General features: G+C 47.7%; 1 long non-coding RNA gene across 1 annotated transcript in view; it reads left to right on the forward strand.

Moving 5' to 3' along the window:
• The window catches only part of LOC117802738, a 13,339-nt gene extending 8,412 nt beyond the window's left edge, over positions 1-4,927 (forward strand). Inside the window, exon 2 of the long non-coding RNA XR_004626246.1 lies at positions 4,362-4,927. This is a non-coding gene — a long non-coding RNA (uncharacterized LOC117802738). The remainder of the gene's footprint in view (positions 1-4,361) is intronic.
• The last annotated feature ends 5,334 nt before the right edge of the window (positions 4,928-10,261 follow it).

Here is a 10,261-nt window from a genome sequence, read left to right on the forward strand (position 1 = left end):
CCGCGCTTCAGGGGTCAGCCAGAATGTTGCATCCTGGAGGAAGCCCTCTGTGCCTGTCCAGACTTGGTTAGCTCTTTCCTCCTTGATACGCTTTCTTAGCATCATTTACTTCCTCTTGCAACACAGGTCGCTCGTTGTAAGATCCTGGTTTTGTATGACTATTTGATTACAATCTGTATTCTCCCCCTGGACTCTGAGCTCCATGCGGGCAGGGACCCTGTCTATTCTGCTCACAGTTTTATCTCCAACACCTGGAACAGTACTGGGGACAGCCTAGCTGCTCGGTAAGTATTTGTTGAATGAGGAAACAAGGGGCTTTCACAACCATTACAGGGATAGAAACCCTGCTCCTGGGGCGCCTGGGTGGCTCAATCCGTTAAGCATCTGCCTTCAGCTCAGGTTGTGATCTCGGGGTCCTGGGATTGATCCCCGCGTCAGGCTCTCTTCTCAGCAGTGAGTCTGCTTCTCTGTCTCCCTCTGTGATCTCTCTTGCTTTTGCTCTCTCTCAAATAAATAAATAAATAAATAAATAAATAAAATCTTTGAAAGAAAGAAAGAAAGAAAGGAAAGAAAGGAAAGAAAGGAAAGAAAGAAAGAAAGAGAAAGAAAGAAAGAAACCCTGCTCCGTCCTTCTTTCACTGAGTCAGCAAACATCTACTGAATGTCTCCTGTGGGCCAGGCATTGTCACAGGCCCTGTGCCACATGCTGAACAAGTGAAGACACAGCCCCTTCCCCTGAGGGGCTCACAGTCGGGGAGGGAGGCAGGGGAGGGAGGCAGACAAACCAGTCAGATCACCCTGGTGCTAAAACTCTCCTGTGAAAGTCGCCTATGAGAAGTGGCTCATCTGGGGCGGTATGAAATTCTCCCAAACTTCCCCCAGACACAGCTCGGCCACCAGTGGGGGGGAAGAACAGCAAAAGAGACTTTATTAAAGGGGCATGATTGGAATTCTTTTACTAGTGCTAATAAGAAGCATTTACTGGGAATCAACTGTGTGCCTAGCACCTCTTCTCATGTAACCCTCACAATAGCTGTGACACCTAGGTGTTATTATCCCTGTTTGATAGATGAGGAAACTAAAGCCAAGTGAGTTAATTTTTTAAAAGATTTTATTTATTTATTTGAGAGAGAGCACGCGTGATAGAGACAGCACAAGCAGGGTGGAGGGGGAGAGGGAGAGGGAGAAGCAGACTCCCCACTGAGCAAGGAGCCTGATGTGGGACTCGATCCCAGAGTCCTGGGATCATGACCTGACCTGAAGGGAGACACATTTAACTGCTTACCTGACTGAGCCACCCAGGCGCCCTGAAGCCAACTGAGTTTAAATAGCTTGTCCCAAGAAGGTCACACACTTGGCCCATATGGATGCTCAGTCAATATTTATTGAGTGAATTAATGAATGGACAAGATACTAATCAGTAAAAGAGGAATCAAACCTAGGCTTTCTGGCTCCAAAGCCCCTGGTCTTTCTACTATTTATTTTAGGCAACTATTTTTAGACTTTCAGGGTCTGGTATGTGCTGGAGAAATAAACTGAAGTTGGACTCTAGACCCCTGCTTCCCCCTGACCCAGACCTTAGCCTGTCCGCCCATAGCCTGCCCACAGACATGTGACACCTCACTCAGGTTCCAGGTCTGGCCAGCAGAGAGACTCGGTTTAGAAAAGACCAGACGTGAATCTCTCTGGGGAGATGCCCATAAAGCGACCCCTTCCCAGTCCTGCCCTGTCCTTCCTCTAACACCCCAGGCTTGTGTTAGCTTATTAAGAAGTCTGGGCAGGTCTTTGTGGGAGCTGCGACATTATTCCTGTGTGTATAGAGTCAACCGTGGCTTGTAATATGTCCCTTTTGACTAAGCTATGTGATCCTTTCTCATGAATTCAGAGATATTTACTCACTAGGTGATACGTATCTTTGTGTACGTGTTATGTGTGGGTGTGTGCTCATGGAGGTATACAAGTGGGTCAGTGATCCTGTTCTTTCACTAGCTCTCTTATGTCCCGTGATATCTCCTTTCCAAGTATGCAGACCCCTGAGCCTGCACCCTGAAGTTCCCTCCCCATAGACGACTTTGGCTGTATGTCTCTGTAGCTGACCTTTCCTCTTGCTTCTGTCCTCCAACCTAGAAATTATGTAACCCTCCAGCTAATGCTGGCGAGCCGCAGAGTGGGATTGTGTGCCATGTGCTTCCTCTTATTTTGAGGAAGTTCTGCTCCCTGGCAGTGGGTAATGTTTTCTTTCTCAAAGAGCTAATGCATAGATGTATCATCAAGGAGAAAATATATGCCTGGCATACAGTAATCTCTCAATTCATGTCAGATATTAACATTATTATAGCTCATTTGTCCTCCCTGACCAGAGGGTGTCCCTCCTTCTTTCCATAGCCCTCCTATGGCTGGAAGTTCAAATATCCCTATCCGCTCCTGCCAGGGAGCTGTGTGAGGCTTGGTGCACTTACAAGGATCTCCTGGGTTTAGAGGGCTCCAGGCCATTGTCATCTATATCTCTCAGTAGGACAAAAATCTCACACACCCCAGGCAAGTTGGAGTCACTCATATTTTTTAAAGTCTCCATAAAAGAAGTCTCTAGAGTCTCTTTAGACATTGCATCCAAAACCTTAAACTTCTAAGACACAAATTGTTTCCTGAACCCATTCTTCTGCAGCTGACACCTTTTCTCCTGGGCAGGACCTGAGGCCAGACCCCCTGGCCAGTGCCCTCCAGAGAAGAGCAGGTTCAGCCATGACGCCTGATACTCCTAACCCCTTCCCTTCGGCCCAGGTGGCTTAGCCTCCTAGCTAGTGATCAGTTTTGTGGCTCTGCTGGAGCCGACATTCTAAACCAGATGCACTTCTTCAGGTGAAGCAAGATATCATTGAAGTTGGATGGACAGAAAGTAGGGCCAGGGCAGGGGAAGAATGAGAAGGGGAGAGCACAGCAACCATCACACAGAATCCGGATGCTCCAGACATTGTCTGTCCTTAAATTGGCATCGGGCTTTCCTTTCATGGTCTGTGAAAATCCAGGGCTCTGTGCCTAGGGGTGTGTAAAGTTTTGTTTGACTGTCTTTGGACAGGCAAGAAGGGGGAGGAAGATTCTGTGAAACAGATAAACTAGAAGAGGTTGGTGATGGATTAAAAAGTGGAATCCACCCCTGCCAATGTGTTCATTTGATTTCCACATTTTCCTACCCCCTTTATTCCCACTCCTCTTTCCCCTTCCCCCAGACTGACATAAACGATACCCTGCGGTCTATTTCAGCTGCAACCCTATATGCCCAGGGAAGCCTGAGCTCCCCAGCTGCTGGCCAACTCTGATCCCCGAATCCCAGGGGGACCAGCTGGTCAGAGTTCTCAGGGATGGCAGACCCCAAGTGCAAATCTGGCTTCTGCTACCAACAGACTAATCATGGCCAGGTTACCAGACTTCTCCGTGCACTGGCCCTGATATTAGCCACCTGCTCCCCTTGCACACGCATACCTCCCCCCCCCCAGATGGTAGTAGGGAGCACCCTGAATTTCTTGAAACATTATTCTAGAAATTCACCTTTCCATTTCCCATTATAATTACCCAATCAGAATATAGTCCTCACGAGGATTAGCTTGATCTTGGGTGGGCCGGTCCCCTTCACTGTTGGCCTGGGCAGCTGTTTAGTCATCGGCCAGCAGGAGAGAGAGGGTGGGTCAGTGCAGCTCGGCCCTGCTGCTGAGTACATGACCCATCATGATAACAGCAAAGGTAATTTTCCAGCCTCCTGGCTTGTCTGAGGGCTTTGTGAGTACCCCAGATACCACATAGTTTAAAACTGTATCAGTGGAAAGCAACAGAGAGGATCCAACCTGCTTGGCGTTCAGTGTGATAGCGAGGGGATATCTAACATGTAGATAACACTGAAAGGCCCTCAAAATGGAGACTAATTGTTGACTTGAAGAAACAGGCATAAATTCTGTTAAGTATGGCTCAACTCCCTTGCTCTCCTGGCCCCCCTCCAACCAGAAACTCGGTTTGGTGGTCATTACCTGCTCAGTGTCATTAAATTCTCTGGTAATCTGCAGGGATATGTAATTATACTGTAGTTAGTGGTTGTTCACTAAGTAAACCCTTGGTGTACTTACCATGTAAGTCAACAGTATTTACAGGATATTTTTTCTGCCTGTAACTCAAAGCCTTACCGAAACAAATTGGAATTGCCTTCTGGAGGCCGTTGTTATAAATTACAGACCCAACATCTGTCCACATCTGCAGTGTCTAGACAGCCTGTCTCAGCTACAAGAGAGGAGAGAGATGAACGGGAGAAAGCGAGGGAGACGTGAGGAGTGGCAGGGGGAAATCTCAGATTTGCACAATTTTTCTCTTCTGAGGTTTCCCGAGATGAATCTCGTGCTGACTTCTGAAATGGACCTGACTCTTCAGCAGCCTGACGCCAAGCTCTGGAGAGTTCGGGACCCGGTCATCACCCTTGGATGTGTTGGCAACGCGGCTACTTCCATTGGGCCACATCTCTGCCCTGACAAGCTCTCAGATGTCACAGCGGGGCCTGGAAGATGGAGTTACAAATACAGAGACTGACCACGGCCAAGCCAGATAGGGAGAGTTGGCTGAGTCCCCCAGTTCCTTACATCCTCTCTTCTGCTCCCTGACTCTTACCCCCACCTGGCTTTTTAGGGCAAGGCATTCATTTGCCTGCCTTTCCTGTGGTCCCTCTCCCGCACCCACGATAAGGAGCCTGCCCGTCAGCTGAGTGATTGTATTTTTTTACAGTTCCTAGCACAAACCTTCTCATTTATATGTAAAGCAGCCATTAGTCATAGCTCCGTTCCCACACACTGCCTGATGTACAATCACATTTTGCAGCGGATGAATCTTTCCACACAGCTGCTCTGCTATGAATAATCCGTCTCCAGGCCCATAAATCAGAAAAAAATCATGCACCTCGTTCGCCTGATCCTTACACAAAGTCATATATTTTACATGAGGACGAGCTAAATATTCATGAGTCTTAAAGGCTGTTTTCATAGGCACTTGTTGGGGTTGTTTTCTACTGTTGGGGGGATACCAAGGTTGTATTTAGGAGAACCAGGGTTTTTGGAGAGGAGAGAGGAAGAGGAGGTGGGAGAGAGAGAAGAGAGTGTGTGTGTGTGTGTGTGAGAGAGAGAGAGAAAGAGAGAGATTGAGATTCCAAGCTTCTCTCTTAGTCTAGGTGTCATGTGGGACAAAGGATGCTCATGTGAGGCCTTTTTTTTTTTTTTTAAAGATTTTTTATTATTTATTTGACAGAGAGACAGCCAGCGAGAGAGGGAACACAAGCAGGGGGAATGGGAGAGGAAGAAGCAGGCTCACAGCAGAGGAGCCTGATGTGGGGCTCGATCCCACAACGCCGGGATCACTCCCTGAGCCGAAGGCAGACGCTTAACCACTGTGCCACCCAGGCGCCCCGCTCATGTGAGGTCTTAAAAACATGATAAATACTTGTTTACTGAGCTTCCATCCTGTTCAGAGCCATGGTTATTGCCTCCCTGACCTTCAAGGTCATTTCATGAACCTTTGCCTTCTGACCCGAGCAGCGGTGATTTGGGCCCTTCTCTGTGTAAGCAAGTGGCCGGGAGCCCCACCTGGATCTGATAAAAGCAGAGTTTGGGGTGAAGGAGGGGAGACGGCGGGGAAGGAACAGACATAAAGGAAACCACTCGGATGCTAGCAAAGCCTCTGTCCTACACAGGCTTTGGGCCTCTAGCGGCTTCCTGCTGATTTGTTTAAGCCCCATTTTCATTCCAGAGAGCCCTTAAGGTAGCCTTCCTCACCCTCGGGTGTATTTCCCTCCCCTGGTCTATCTCCTTCCGCTCACGCCCTTCACCTCTCAGGGCCTGATCACTGCGCTCTGCTCTGTGTGAGGCTTCTGCTCAGATGGCCCACGTGCTGTGCGAGGAATGCTCCCCGCACAGCTCCTCCTCCTTGCACAGCTCCTCCAACTCTCTCGTCCCCCAAATGCAAAACGTGACCCCTCCAAGAACCACCTTCCCTTAAAAAAGGAGCTCCGTGCTTTACCCCCTCCCCCCATCCCATCTTCCCTAGCCAACCCACTCATCATACCAACCCCTCTGCTGGCAGGTGCTTTTTCATTTTTTTCTGGCATTCGCTCGGCATATGTGGGTTCAGTGGCGCTGTCTGTCTGACTCATTAATGCCGCGGTCTGCGGTGGGGACGGCAAATGTGTCCTCCTTTCCCGTAGAAGGGCAAAAGATTCTTCTTCCTGGGTTTCCCTGACAAGATTAAGAACATATTTCTTGATAGAGATTTCTAGTTATGGAAACACAAGTAAGCCCTCAGAGCCTTTTAGCCTTCGGTAGATAGTGATAATGACTGGGTCCCAGGAGCTGTTCTCAGGTGAAGAACTGTCTCAAAACTACAGCGGTAACTCCGTGGGGGAAGATCACTTCTTTATTTAACAGATGGGCAAACTGAGGCACAACTCTGGCAAATTACTTTCTCAAAGTCAAATCAAGAGGAGAGGACAGGAAGCTGCAATTACATCCCAGGTAACTTTTGTGATTTTGATGCAAGGCGCCAAGCTTTTCCCACCACCCACCAAGGGCCAGAGGCCAAGGATCAAAGACTTTGCCCATTTCTCTAAGTTCTTTGAGAACTAAGTTCTCTCTGCTGCCTCTTGTTCCACCTGCCCTCCACCAACTCTTGCTAACGTTCGGAAAGAATTGAGTAAAACACCCGCCAGAGAGGGGGAAAAAGTCCAAACAATCACAGATGGCAGTCTCACAAATTTAATTTAAAATCATTCTTTATTATCCAAAATATTAAAATTAAAGCTATAATGCCCAAAGGAAAACACAGATTAAAACCCCCTATGTTTCACTGCCTCTTCCGCAGGGGGTCCCAAAAACACTGAGTAAGAATGCTTTGAAAAGAAAGCAGGAGTGCAGGAGCAAAGAGCCAGCTGCAGATCACCGAGCCAAACACTCGGTGACTGACCCAATCAGCTTCCCTTAAAGCCAAACACCAACTGTTTCATATGCAATTAACGATTGCCCTGGCAAATGCAAGCGCACCGAGTCATCACAGGCGTCCTCGAATGAGAAGACACACAGCAGTCACAGGTAGCTCGGCCCTGGTATCTACATAATGATATTACCAGGCTAATCTAGGCTCAAAGATTTAATTCTGCAAAACACCATGCACTAAATATTTATATTCATAAAAGGGCCAAGGGGAAAAATGCCCATGTGCCGCCTCTAGGCTCACCATTTGTCTAGAATAGGTTGCTGGATCATTTACTGTATGGTTGGGGGTCAAGAGCATCAGTCAAGTGTCAGTAGAATCCCCGTGTTTCTGGCCCCCAACTTCACCTTTTGGAAGGGGATCATTGCTAGACTGGATATGTAGAGGTACCTAAGAGAATGCAAAGCTCCTTCCTTCTCCGGGGATGCCAAAGCTGAAAAGGAGAGCTCCTCAAATGTCAGAGCTGAGAAGGGGCTGTAATGGATGAGACTGTCTGTTCCCCATTCTCTGGCACAGAAAATCAAAGTCCAGAGAGGGACCAGGGACTGGTAGCCTCATTGTTTACACATTTCAAATTCTCAGTTGTAGATACCATTCCAATTCTTTTTTTTTTTTAAGATTTTATTTTTTTATTTGAGAGACAGAGAGATCAGGAGCAGGGGGAAGGGGCTGAGGGAGAGGGAGAAGCAGATTCCCTGCTGAGCAAGGAGCCCAATGTGGGGACTTGATGTGGAACTCGATCCCAGGACCCTGGGATCATGACCTGAGCTGAAGGCAGATACTTAACCAACTGAGCCACTCAGGCACCCGATGCCATTCCAATTCTTGATGCCACCATACTTGAACTATAACATTGAAGAAGGACTCTTCGAATAATCATAAATAAACCCTGCTGATGGCCTTTTGGATTTGTCTCTGTTTCCTCCTAATTCTGAGCCATAGCCCTTACTCAAAAGTTCTCATTGCAGCACGCTGTGGGGCCTGAGCGCCTTCAGCAGATATGGCAGAGGACCTAACCCCGCTTAGCCTGGCCCCACCCCTCATGGGATTGCCAGGATCATTTCTGTGTCTCTCCGGGAGACGGTTCTCCTCTCCCCGCTGACACCTCAAACCCAGTTCTTTCAATCCAGCCTCCTCTGCCCTTTCTCTCTCATTGGCAGAAAATGCAAATGATGGAGACGGTCTGTCTATTCCCTGTGCACACCACGACTTGGCGCCTTCAGCAACTTTTCCAGGGCTCTGCGTATTATAATCAAGATGGGATCAGCTAATAAAAATTACATTGGTTACAATCCAAAAAGATTAACCAGCCTTAAGGGTTTCATAGCTATGCATTACACTTTTCAATTTTCCTACAATTAAGCTAACAACAAATAATATTGACAAATAAACTGCCAGATCCGCTAGCTGAAGCCCTGCCGTGGGAAGGAAGGTTGTTCTCAAGTCCAGCCATTGCCTGCTTGCAAAGTCCAGCCTGTGAGTTCCAGCCTGCTGGGACATCGGCACTTGAGCCACGTGGGTAGAGGGGTGATGGGGAATGGGTGCTGGCTGGGCTCCTGAAAGACGGTAAAAAAGATGATAATTTTGACTTTTGCTCAGCTGCCTCCTCTGGAGAATTTTCCTGGTTTCACTGATTTCTCGATCTCCTGCTTGAGAAAATCCAGGAGGTCTACATTCTCATGAGGCAGAACGATATCAACTCATTAACTAATTTGGAATCACAAATCCAGGGCCTAAAATAAATTAGACCTAGCACTAATAAAATTGGGGGGCGTAGTTTAGACCAAGAGTGTCAGTGGGAAAGCTCTCCCACACAGATGCTGATGGAGGTCTGTGGAGTCCAGATTTCTCCCTGCCTGGCTGCCCTGGCGCTCGTGAGGGCAGGAGGCTTGCAAGATATTTGGGACCTGTCTGTTCCAGTTCTTTCTATTACTCAGTGTTGGAGAAGAAGACCATAGGAGGAAAGGCTGGCACAGGAGGACTGCATTGAAGGAGAATTTACCATGTGCCAGGCTCTGGGTTAAGTGCTTCCACTTGGTAATTTACTTAATCCTCACCACCTGTGAAGTAGACCCCATTATCTATCCCCATTTTACAGTTGAAGAAACTTCAAGAAGTTAAATAATAGCTCCAGGGATTGAACCCAGGTTTTGGTTCTAGAGCCTGTGCAGTTAACCGCAAAACCAATGAAAACTACCAAATGGTTGTAAGTACCAAAAAAGTGTCCTTCCTCCAGCGGGATCTAAATTCTGATCTAAGCTAGAGACAGGACATCTAGCCTCAGAGTTAGGCTCATTTTGATACTATGTTTGATCTTCATCGGAATCAACAAACATCAGACAAGAACCCAGGATCCTGGGCCCAATGGGAGAGTGAGGGACAGTCCTGTGATGACCGGAGAACAAGCTTTAGCTAAATCGTCTGGGAAGCTCGCTAAAATGCAGGTTTGTGATCCCCACCCAACCTTCTTGATCAGAGTCTCTGAATATGGGTCTCATGAATCTGCTGTTGAACAAGCTCTCCAGGTGATTATGCATCCAAACCAGGAAACCGTCGGTATAACCTGTGAACACTGGCCTCCAGCAGTTTCTAATCAGACCCAAACCCCCTGCCGTGGCATCCAGGCCACCAGGCTGACCCGAGGCGGCCCTTACCTCCCCTCTCCCTGGTCTTTCCATGTATGTCTTTCATACTTGCCAGCTGTGTTCTCCTGTCTTCGTTCTAATTCACCCCGGTCCTCGCCCTCATCTATGCCTTCCCCTCCACGCCTCACCTGAAGTTCTACCCACCTGGGCCTGGTATGGCCTCTTTCTCTCTCTCTCCCTTTTTAATGTAATTTTTATTTAAGTGTAATATACATACAGAAAAATGCACAAAGTAATAAGGTTACAGCTCAATGAATTTTTTCAAAGTGAATATACCCGTGTAGCCAGCATGAAGTCTCTCTTTTTTTTAAACACAAATTTGACTCTAAATAGCACTGAAGAGTCATTTAAGTCTTAATCTCTTAAAGGGACAGCAAAAAAGGGGAAATTCCACTATACAGCACTGCTTAAAGACCTCTCCTTGTAGAAGCTTCTCTCCACCAAAATCTTTCTCCCTTCTTCCTTCTGTTCTTTCCTTTTACAGATACTCACTGGCACCTACCACATCAGGTGCCAGGCAGGTAATGCTGAACAAGTTACACCTGAGTCCTGCTTTTGGGGCGCTGGCTTACAGTCTCATGGGGGAGACAAATGAAACACAAGTA

The sequence above is a fragment of the Ailuropoda melanoleuca genome, chromosome 6 (assembly GCF_002007445.2).
Source record: "Ailuropoda melanoleuca isolate Jingjing chromosome 6, ASM200744v2, whole genome shotgun sequence".
In the NCBI taxonomy this organism is placed as follows: Eukaryota; Metazoa; Chordata; class Mammalia; order Carnivora; family Ursidae; genus Ailuropoda; species Ailuropoda melanoleuca.